We start from the raw sequence: 12,449 nt of genomic DNA on the forward strand, positions 1-12,449 counted from the left end.
AGTGAGGGTGTTACAGTTAAAATTTAGGATTCTAATATATATAATAAGAGTATTTTAGTCATTTTCTATAATGGAAATATTGTAGTCATTTTTTATAAAAAATAATATTAATTTAGACCGATTCAAAATTTGATTCACTATTTTTTTGTTAAATTAATTTATCTAGCCTAGTTTCAACAAAAATAACACGATTTAATCAATTATATGTGTTAAATTTTAATTATTAAAAAATATTTAAAAAAAATATTTTAAATATTTTTATCAGAATAATTCTCTTATTTTTAATATGTTCGAACTTTAATTTTACATTTGTTTCAGTCCGATCTAACTTGCAGTTTATTATAATCTTTTTTATAGTAAATTTGGCTTTTTATTAAGTGTGATTGATCTAAACCTATTAAAAGGTCTGAAATTTAAAAAATGAATAAAAAAAGTAAAAAAGCTTACAATAATTTTAAGTTCTGCAATAATAAATAATTAAAGGTAATAGGAGAAAAAATATACAAGTAAAACAATAAAAATGAGTAGTAGACTAATTATAGCTTCCGTATGTTCTTGATTGTCAAAACTCGTAACATAACTATTTAATATTTATACCAAAATTAGGCTTCTTTCCCTGAAGGCAGCGCTTGAAACTTGTTGAATCATATCAAAATTTTGACAAGTATTTACGGTAACTTTGTTTAATTGAATAATTAAAGTAAAACATTGACTTTGTCGTTAAAATCTTTTCTATAAATATCTGTGAAGGTTACATGCATGTATTGAGATTCTTTCTTGACAAATAACGGGTAATAATTTAAGCTATTATTTTAATATGCGTTTATCCTGCACTCAGTTCTCATCGTCTTTCTAAGAGTTATTTCAACATATTTTTTATTTTTAATATTTATAAATTTTTTTAAAAATATTTTTAATATTTACTTATATTTAATTATATCTCTAATATTTTTAGTTTGTATTAAAATTATTCTTTAATATTAATTTTATTTAAAATGCTAAAGATAAAATTAAAAAATATTTAAAAATAATTTTGAAACAAATAAAATTTATTAAGGATAAAATTAAATAAATTAAAAATATTAAATACAAAATTAAAAAAATTAAATATTAGAAATATTTCTAAAAAAATAGAAATCACAAAAAATATACTTTATCCTTTTAAAATAAATAAATAAAAATAAAAATAAAACTCAGATAGTTTCTATTAAGAATCTGATTCCATGAAACTTGTCAATGAGTTAGTACAACGCGGGATTCGAACCCGACACTCCTCCAGCAAGCAGTCTTTAACCACGTTTAATACGATGTACGTAGGAACTAGGAAGGACAGGACTCTCAATTTTTTGTTTTTTGTTTTATTTTGGGATGACAGTAGGACTCTTAATTTAATTAAATGAAACAAGTGAGAAAACGAGAGAGATAGAGAGAATGGATAATATAATACGTGGGCCTTTTTAATTTTTCAGGCTTTATCCAAACAACTCAATTGTTGTTGAACAAAATATGTAGCTCATATACACTAGGATGTCCAGACCAAAAACCTATATATATATATATATATATATATATAAAGTAGGATGCCTAATAACAAAAGAAAAACACTCTTCATCCAGTGAGAGAGTAACTCTTTAGAGTTAATTAAGATTTGAGTGTAGAAGATCAAGATAATCAAGAATAGCTGCTCACAGATTGTATCTGTTATTAGTGTATGTGTGAACCCAATTGTAACAATTCTATTTATAACACACTGTTTATATATGCTGATAATTCTTAATTATTTATTCTCTTATACGTAATTATAATAAATAAACTGTATTATTTAAAATAAAAAATTGTTCATTGTCCATGGGAATAAGAAAAATTTTGCACTTAAATTTTAAAATTTCATAATGATATTTAGGTTTATTTAAGATAATTGATCTCATCATCATCATTCATACTACCTCATTAAAAATAATTACGTTAAATGTATACTAAATCAATTATAAAAATAAATTATTAATATAAAGAGAAAAGCTTAGTATACAAGCGATTAGGGCTTGTAACTATTACAAGTTCATTAACGCCTAATCCACTAAAACGCGCTGCAACTCCTACGTCACTTACACGCGCTATACAAAGATCCCGCGTTTGTATATCTACCAAATTTAAAAGATTTGTTTCCTTCTTTGTTTTCTTTCTTTTCAAATTTCATCGTTCTTCTTCTCGCGCGTCTTCCCCTGGTTTTTCGATCGTTCTTTTCCTCTCCTTTCTCATTGGTTTGTTCTTCGTCATTGACGTTAGTTTTTCTCTCTGTAACTCCAGCTTCGTTTTGACATGGTGTATTTATAGTTTTTGACATGGTGTATTCTGCAACCTCTCTGTTGTTGATGACCAGTTTGTTCCGAAGGTTGGAATGACCTTTACCACCCTTGAAGATGCTGAAAAATTTTACAGGAACTATACCAAGGTTGCAGGTTTTTCTACAAGAGTTCGGAGCACAAATAGAAAGGAAAACGAGATTAAGAATCAATTGATTACATGTAGTAGAGAGGGAAAATGAAACTCTCATAGCAAAGACTCATTTGATAGGAATTGGAATGATTTTCTGCTAAACTTTGGTCTTGTGGACAACAAGTGGCTTTCATGTAGTGTTGGGTTAAAATCTGCAGCAGAGGTGTAAATTTAATTTTTTATCGGGTGTATTTATAGTCTGTGTTTGGGTGTATTATGCAGATCTCTATGCAGACCGTCATATATGGGTTCCAATCTATCTGGATCACCACTTCATATTATAGTACCTGTAAATCAGACATTTTGAATACACCAGAGAGAGTTTAATTAATTTTGGTCTTGTGGACAACAAGTGGCTTTCAGGTAGTGTTGGGTTAAAATCTGCAGAAGGGGTGTAAATTTAATTTTTTATCGGATGTATTTAAAGTCTGTGTTTGGGTATATTATGCAGATTTCTATGCAGACCGTCATATATGGTTCCAATCTATCTGGATCACCACTTCATATTATAGTACCTGTAAATCAGACATTTTGAATACACCAGAGAGAGTTTAATTAATTTTGGTCTTGTGGACAACAAGTGGCTTTCAGGAAGTGTTGGGTTAAAATCTGCAGCAGGGGTGTAAATTTAATTTTTTATCGGGTGAATTTATAGTCTGTGTTTGGGTGTATTATGCAGATCTCTATGCAGACCGTCATATATGGGTTCCAATCTATCTGGATCACCACTTCATATTATAGTACCTGTAAATCAGACATTTTGAATACACCAGAGAGAGTTTAATTAATTTTGGTCTTGTGGACAACAAGTGGCTTTCAGGTAGTGTTAGGTTAAAATCTGCAGCAGAGGTGTAAATTTAATTTTTTATCGGGTGTATTTATAGTCTGTGTTTGGGTGTATTATGCAGATCTCTATGCAGACCGTCATATATGGGTTCCAATCTATCTAGATCACCACTTCATATTATAGTACCTGTAAATCAGACATTTTGAATACACCAGAGAGAGTTTAATTAATTTTGGTCTTGTGAACAACAAGTGGCTTTCAGGTAGTGTTGGGTTAAAATCTGCAGCAGGGGTGTAAATTTAATTTTTTATCAGGTGTATTTATAGTATGTGTTTGGGTGTATTATGCAGATCTCTATGCAGACCGTCATATATGGGTTCCAATCTATCTGGATCACCACTTCATATTATAGTACCTGTAAATCAGACATTTTGAATACACCAGAGAGAGTTTAATTAATTTTGGTCTTGTGGACAACAAGTGGCTTTCAGGTAGTGTTGTGTTAAAATCTGCAGTAGGGGTGTAAATTTAATTTTTTATCGAGTGTATTTATAATCTGTGTTTGGGTGTATTATGCAGATCTCTATGCAGACCGTCATATATGGGTTCCAATCTATCTGGATCACCACTTCATATTATAGTACCTGTAAATCAGACATTTTGAATACACCAGAGAGAGTTTAATTAATTTTGGTCTTGTGGACAACAAGTGGCTTTCAGGTAGTGTTGGGTTAAAATCTGCAGCAGGGGTGTAAATTTAACTTTTTATCAGGTGTATTTATAGTATGTGTTTGGGTGTATTATGCAGATCTCTATGCAGACCGTCATATATGGGTTCCAATCTATCTGGATCACCACTTCATATTATAGTACCTGTAAATCAGACATTTTGAATACACCAGAGAGAGTTTAATTAATTTTGGTCTTGTGGACAACAAGTGGCTTTCAGGTAGTGTTGTGTTAAAATCTGCAGTAGGGGTGTAAATTTAATTTTTTATCGAGTGTATTTATAATCTGTGTTTGGGTGTATTATGCAGATCTCTATGCAGACCGTCATATATGGGTTCTAATCTATCTGGATCACCACTTCATATTATAGTACCTGTAAATCAGACATTTTGAATACACCAGAGAGAGTTTAATTAATTTTGGTCTTGTGGACAACAAGTGGCTTTCAGGTAGTGTTGGGTTAAAATCTACAGCAGGGGTGTAAATTTAATTTTTTATCGGGTGTATTTATAGTCTGTGTTTGGGTGTATTATGCAGATCTCTATGCAGACCGTCATATATGGGTTCCAATCTATCTGGATCACCACTTCATATTATAGTACCTGTAAATCAGACATTTTGAATACACCAGAGAGAGTTTAATTAATTTTGGTCTTGTGAACAACAAGTGGCTTTCAGGTACTGTTGGGTTAAAATCTGCAGCAGGGGTGTAAATTTAATTTTTTATCGGGTGTATTTATGGTATGTGTCTGGGTGTATTATGCAGATCTCTATGCAGACCGTCATATATGGGTTCCAATCTATCTGGATCACCACTTCATATTATAGTACCTGTAAATCAGACATTTTGAATACACCAGAGAGAGTTTAATTAATTTTGGTCATGTGGACAACAAGTGGCTTTCCAGTAGTGTTGGGTTAAAATCTGCAGCAGAGGTGTAAATTTAATTTTTTATCGGGTGTATTTATAGTCTGTGTTTGGGTGTATTATGCAGATCTCTATGCAGACCGTCATATATGGGTTCCAATCTATCTGGATCACCACTTCATATTATAGTACCTGTAAATCAGACATTTTAAATACACCAGAGAGAGTTTAATTAATTTTGGTCTTGTGAACAACAAGTGGCTTTCAGGTAGTGTTGGGTTAAAATCTGCAGCAGGGGTGTAAATTTAATTTTTTATCGGGTGTATTTATAGTATGTGTTTGGGTGTATTATGCAGATCTCTATGCAGACCGTCATATATGGGTTCCAATCTATCTGGATCACCACTTCATATTATAGTACCTGTAAATCAGACATTTTGAATACACCAGAGAGAGTTTAATTAATTTTGGTCTTGTGGACAACAAGTGGCTTTCCAGTAGTGTTGGGTTAAAATCTGCAGCAAAGGTGTAAATTTAATTTTTTATTGGGTGTATTTATAGTCTGTGTTTGGGTGTATTATGCAGATCTCTATGCAGACCGTCATATATGGGTTCCAATCTATCTGGATCACCACTTCATATTATAGTACCTGTAAATCAGACATTTTGAATACACCAGAGAGAGTTTAATTAATTTTGGTCTTGTGGACAACAAGTGGCTTTCAGGTAGTGTTGGGTTAAAATCTGCAGCAGGGGTGTAAATTTAACTTTTTATCAGGTGTATTTATAGTATGTGTTTGGGTGTATTATGCAGATCTCTATGCAGACCGTCATATATGGGTTCCAATCTATCTGGATCACCACTTCATATTATAGTACCTGTAAATCAGACATTTTGAATACACCAGAGAGAGTTTAATTAATTTTGGTCTTGTGGACAACAAGTGGCTTTCAGGTAGTGTTGTGTTAAAATCTGCAGTAGGGGTGTAAATTTAATTTTTTATCGAGTGTATTTATAATCTGTGTTTGGGTGTATTATGCAGATCTCTATGCAGACCGTCATATATGGGTTCTAATCTATCTGGATCACCACTTCATATTATAGTACCTGTAAATCAGACATTTTGAATACACCAGAGAGAGTTTAATTAATTTTGGTCTTGTGGACAACAAGTGGCTTTCAGGTAGTGTTGGGTTAAAATCTACAGCAGGGGTGTAAATTTAATTTTTTATCGGGTGTATTTATAGTCTGTGTTTGGGTGTATTATGCAGATCTCTATGCAGACCGTCATATATGGGTTCCAATCTATCTGGATCACCACTTCATATTATAGTACCTGTAAATCAGACATTTTGAATACACCAGAGAGAGTTTAATTAATTTTGGTCTTGTGAACAACAAGTGGCTTTCAGGTACTGTTGGGTTAAAATCTGCAGCAGGGGTGTAAATTTAATTTTTTATCGGGTGTATTTATGGTATGTGTCTGGGTGTATTATGCAGATCTCTATGCAGACCGTCATATATGGGTTCCAATCTATCTGGATCACCACTTCATATTATAGTACCTGTAAATCAGACATTTTGAATACACCAGAGAGAGTTTAATTAATTTTGGTCATGTGGACAACAAGTGGCTTTCCAGTAGTGTTGGGTTAAAATCTGCAGCAGAGGTGTAAATTTAATTTTTTATTGGGTGTATTTATAGTCTGTGTTTGGGTGTATTATGCAGATCTCTATGCAGACCGTCATATATTGGTTCCAATCTATCTGGATCACCACTTCATATTATAGTACCTGTAAATCAGACATTTTGAATACACCAGAGAGAGTTTAATTAATTTTGGTCTTGTGGACAACAAGTGGCTTTCAGGTAGTGTTGGGTTAAAATCTGCAGCAGGGGTGTAAATTTAATTTTTTATCGGGTGTATTTATAGTCTGTGTTTGGGTGTATTATGCAGATCTCTATGCAGACCGTCATATATGGGTTCCAATCTATCTGGATCACCACTTCATATTATAGTACCTGTAAATCAGACATTTTGAATACACCAGAGAGAGTTTAATTAATTTTGGTCTTGTGGACAACAAGTGGCTTTCAGGTAGTGTTGGGTTAAAATCTGCAGCAGAGGTGTAAATTTAATTTTTTATCGGGTGTATTTATAGTCTGTGTTTGGGTGTATTATGCAGATCTCTATGCAGACCGTCATATATGGGTTCCAATCTATCTGGATCACCACTTCATATTATAGTACCTGTAAATCAGACATTTTAAATACACCAGAGAGAGTTTAATTAATTTTGGTCTTGTGAACAACAAGTGGCTTTCAGGTAGTGTTGGGTTAAAATCTGCAGCAGGGGTGTAAATTTAATTTTTTATCGGGTGTATTTATAGTATGTGTTTGGGTGTATTATGCAGATCTCTATGCAGACCGTCATATATGGGTTCCAATCTATCTGGATCACCACTTCATATTATAGTACCTGTAAATCAGACATTTTGAATACACCAGAGAGAGTTTAATTAATTTTGGTCTTGTGGACAACAAGTGGCTTTCCAGTAGTGTTGGGTTAAAATCTGCAGCAAAGGTGTAAATTTAATTTTTTATTGGGTGTATTTATAGTCTGTGTTTGGGTGTATTATGCAGATCTCTATGCAGACCGTCATATATGGGTTCCAATCTATCTGGATCACCACTTCATATTATAGTACCTGTAAATCAGACATTTTGAATACACCAGAGAGAGTTTAATTAATTTTGGTCTTGTGGACAACAAGTGGCTTTCAGGTAGTGTTGGGTTAAAATCTGCAGCAGGGGTGTAAATTTAACTTTTTATCAGGTGTATTTATAGTATGTGTTTGGGTGTATTATGCAGATCTCTATGCAGACCGTCATATATGGGTTCCAATCTATCTGGATCACCACTTCATATTATAGTACCTGTAAATCAGACATTTTGAATACACCAGAGAGAGTTTAATTAATTTTGGTCTTGTGGACAACAAGTGGCTTTCAGGTAGTGTTGTGTTAAAATCTGCAGTAGGGGTGTAAATTTAATTTTTTATCGAGTGTATTTATAATCTGTGTTTGGGTGTATTATGCAGATCTCTATGCAGACCGTCATATATGGGTTCTAATCTATCTGGATCACCACTTCATATTATAGTACCTGTAAATCAGACATTTTGAATACACCAGAGAGAGTTTAATTAATTTTGGTCTTGTGGACAACAAGTGGCTTTCAGGTAGTGTTGGGTTAAAATCTACAGCAGGGGTGTAAATTTAATTTTTTATCGGGTGTATTTATAGTCTGTGTTTGGGTGTATTATGCAGATCTCTATGCAGACCGTCATATATGGGTTCCAATCTATCTGGATCACCACTTCATATTATAGTACCTGTAAATCAGACATTTTGAATACACCAGAGAGAGTTTAATTAATTTTGGTCTTGTGAACAACAAGTGGCTTTCAGGTACTGTTGGGTTAAAATCTGCAGCAGGGGTGTAAATTTAATTTTTTATCGGGTGTATTTATGGTATGTGTCTGGGTGTATTATGCAGATCTCTATGCAGACCGTCATATATGGGTTCCAATCTATCTGGATCACCACTTCATATTATAGTACCTGTAAATCAGACATTTTGAATACACCAGAGAGAGTTTAATTAATTTTGGTCATGTGGACAACAAGTGGCTTTCCAGTAGTGTTGGGTTAAAATCTGCAGCAGAGGTGTAAATTTAATTTTTTATTGGGTGTATTTATAGTCTGTGTTTGGGTGTATTATGCAGATCTCTATGCAGACCGTCATATATTGGTTCCAATCTATCTGGATCACCACTTCATATTATAGTACCTGTAAATCAGACATTTTGAATACACCAGAGAGAGTTTAATTAATTTTGGTCTTGTGGACAACAAGTGGCTTTCAGGTAGTGTTGGGTTAAAATCTGCAGCAGGGGTGTAAATTTAATTTTTTATCGGGTGTATTTATAGTCTGTGTTTGGGTGTATTATGCAGATCTCTATGCAGACCGTCATATATGGGTTCCAATCTATCTGGATCACCACTTCATATTATAGTACCTGTAAATCAGACATTTTGAATACACCAGAGAGAGTTTAATTAATTTTGGTCTTGTGGACAACAAGTGGCTTTCAGGTAGTGTTGGGTTAAAATCTGCAGCAGAGGTGTAAATTTAATTTTTTATCGGGTGTATTTATAGTCTGTGTTTGGGTGTATTATGCAGATCTCTATGCAGACCGTCATATATGGGTTCCAATCTATCTGGATCACCACTTCATATTATAGTACCTGTAAATCAGACATTTTAAATACACCAGAGAGAGTTTAATTAATTTTGGTCTTGTGAACAACAAGTGGCTTTCAGGTAGTGTTGGGTTAAAATCTGCAGCAGGGGTGTAAATTTAATTTTTTATCGGGTGTATTTATAGTATGTGTTTGGGTGTATTATGCAGATCTCTATGCAGACCGTCATATATGGGTTCCAATCTATCTGGATCACCACTTCATATTATAGTACCTGTAAATCAGACATTTTGAATACACCAGAGAGAGTTTAATTAATTTTGGTCTTGTGGACAACAAGTGGCTTTCCAGTAGTGTTGGGTTAAAATCTGCAGCAAAGGTGTAAATTTAATTTTTTATTGGGTGTATTTATAGTCTGTATTTGGGTGTATTATGCAGACCGTCATATATGGGTTCCAATCTATCTGGATCACCACTTCATATTATAGTACCTGTAAATCAGACATTTTGAATACACCAGAGAGAGTTTAATTAATTTTGGTCTTGTGGACAACATGTGGCTTTCAGGTGGTGTTGGGTTAAAATCTGCAGCAGGGGTGTAAATTTAATTTTTTATCGGGTGTATTTATAGTCTGTGTTTGGGTGTATTATGCAGATCTCTATGCAGACCGTCATATATGGGTTCCAATCTATCTGGATCACCACTTCATATTATAGTACCTGTAAATCAGACATTTTGAATACACCAGAGAGAGTTTAATTAATTTTGGTCTTGTGGACAACAAGTGGCTTTCAGGTAGTGTTGGGTTAAAATCTGCAGCAGAGGTGTAAATTTAATTTTTTATCGGGTGTATTTATAGTCTGTGTTTGGGTGTATTATGCAGATCTCTATGCAGACCGTCATATATGGGTTCCAATCTATCTGGATCACCACTTCATATTATAGTACCTTTAAATCAGACATTTTGAATACACCAGAGAGAGTTTAATTAATTTTGGTCTTGTGGACAACAAGTGGGTTTCAGGTAGTGTTGGGTTAAAACTGCAGCAGGGGTGTAAATGTAATTTTTTATCGGGTGTATTTATAGTATGTGTTTGGGTGTATTATGCAGATCTCTATGCAGACCGTCATATATGGGTTCCAATCTATCTGGATCACCACTTCATATTATAGTACCTGTAAATCAGACATTTTGAATACACCAGAGAGAGTTTAATTAATTTTGGTCTTGTGGACAACAAGTGGCTTTCCAGTAGTGTTGGGTTAAAATCTGCAGCAGAGGTGTAAATTTAATTTTTTATCGGGTGTATTTATAGTCTGTGTTTGGGTGTATTATGCAGATCTCTATGCAGACCGTCATATATGGGTTCCAATCTATCTGGATCACCACTTCATATTATAGTACCTGTAAATCAGACATTTTGAATACACCAGAGAGAGTTTAATTAATTTTGGTCTTGTGGACAACAAGTGGCTTTCAGGTAGTGTTGGGTTAAAATCTGCAGAAGGGGTGTAAATTTAATTTTTTATCGGATGTATTTATAGTCTGTGTTTGGGTATATTATGCAGATTTCTATGCAGACCGTCATATATGGTTCCAATCTATCTGGATCACCACTTCATATTATAGTACCTGTAAATCAGACATTTTGAATACACCAGAGAGAGTTTAATTAATTTTGTTCTTGTGGACAACAAGTGGCTTTCAGGTAGTGTTGGGTTAAAATCTGCAGCAGAGGTGTAAATTTAATTTTTTATCGGGTGTATTTATAGTCTGTGTTTGGGTGTATTATGCAGATCTCTATGCAGACCGTCATATATGGGTTCCAATCTATCTGGATCACCACTTCATATTATAGTACCTGTAAATCAGAAATTTTGAATACATCAGAGAGAGTTTAATTATGGAAAAAAAATTTACTTATAATTGGATCAAATATATTTACACCATGTGTTCAATTTCTTAGAACAAGAAGATCAATAAAACCTAGAAGAACATAGAAGAACAGTAAAACATAGTTCTTCGATTTCGAAATCAGAAACAAAAATGTGGAAAATGTACAAGATGAGTAAAACAATAACGTACCTTGAATAATATTTTGTTGATGGTTTCTGCTATTATTCGCGACGAGTTCAAATGTCTCTTCAGTTTGGAATGTTGCTCGAAACTTGAGGATTTGTGTTATCTTTGAAAGAGAAGAGGAAGAGTGAGCCATAACGAGCGGTTTTTTCGAAGCGTAATCGTTCGAGTGACGCGCGTGAAATTGACGCTCCATTTAAAGGGAGGGAGTGCGCGTGGATTAAACCTGAGTTGGGCCAACTTGTAAGAATTGTATGCGTTATTTGCTTGTATGTGTAGCGGGGTCCTAATATAAAACATATATTACAATACAAATACACATTAAAAATAAATTAAATAATATATATATATTGATAATTAATTTTAATAATTGATTTTAATAAATAAATTATATTTTTTAATTAAAAATCTCGTTTATAGGACACAATAGATGTCCCAAAAATGTTATTGATTCAAAATCCTTTTGGTCAGAAATTAAATAAATTTTAAAAGTAATAGTGCAAAATGTGATCTCATTTTATATTCTCTACCAATGATTTTCACATAGAAATAGGTAAAAAAATTTCTATGAATAAAATTTTGCAAATGTATCTTTAATTACGACTTTTTGGCAAATGAAATGGATTTATTTGGCTATTAATTTTGATGACGCAACTCATATAAGATATTTGTTGAGTTAAGAAAATTAATTAAATTAATTAGTGATGACAAATATTATTTTTGGATAAAATAAATAATTAGTGTTGAGTATTAATAATTGTATGTTGATAATTATTTATTAAATATTGCAGGCCAAAATTTAGTTAAGCAGCCCAATTGGAATGAAAATAAAAATAACAAGGTTGGTGGACGGATAACACAAACGAAGCCCAAAAAGAAGATAAAAAAGAAGCCAACGGGCTAAACTTAATTCAGATTCGATCCAAGCCTGGTTACCTCTCTCAGTTCAAAAGCTTTCCAATTAGCTTTTACCAAAAGCAACGTCTACCTGCTCCTTCATGGTCAAAACTCAGAAAAAGTAAGAAAGAGAGTTTAGTTCTTAAGCTAGTCATAGGAGAAGAAGGAAAGAGAAAGTTAAGCAAGGAAGGGTAAGGTCTAATCAACCATTTCAAACTACATCAAGAAAGGATTAGAAGCTAAAAGGTAACCCATTTCCTTATACATGCATCATATGTTCTTCTCCTCTTCTCAACTCTCTGCTCAGTCCGAAATGTAATAC

Source organism: Arachis hypogaea, chromosome 2, assembly GCF_003086295.3.
Source record: "Arachis hypogaea cultivar Tifrunner chromosome 2, arahy.Tifrunner.gnm2.J5K5, whole genome shotgun sequence".
Lineage (NCBI taxonomy): Eukaryota > Viridiplantae > Streptophyta > Magnoliopsida > Fabales > Fabaceae > Arachis > Arachis hypogaea.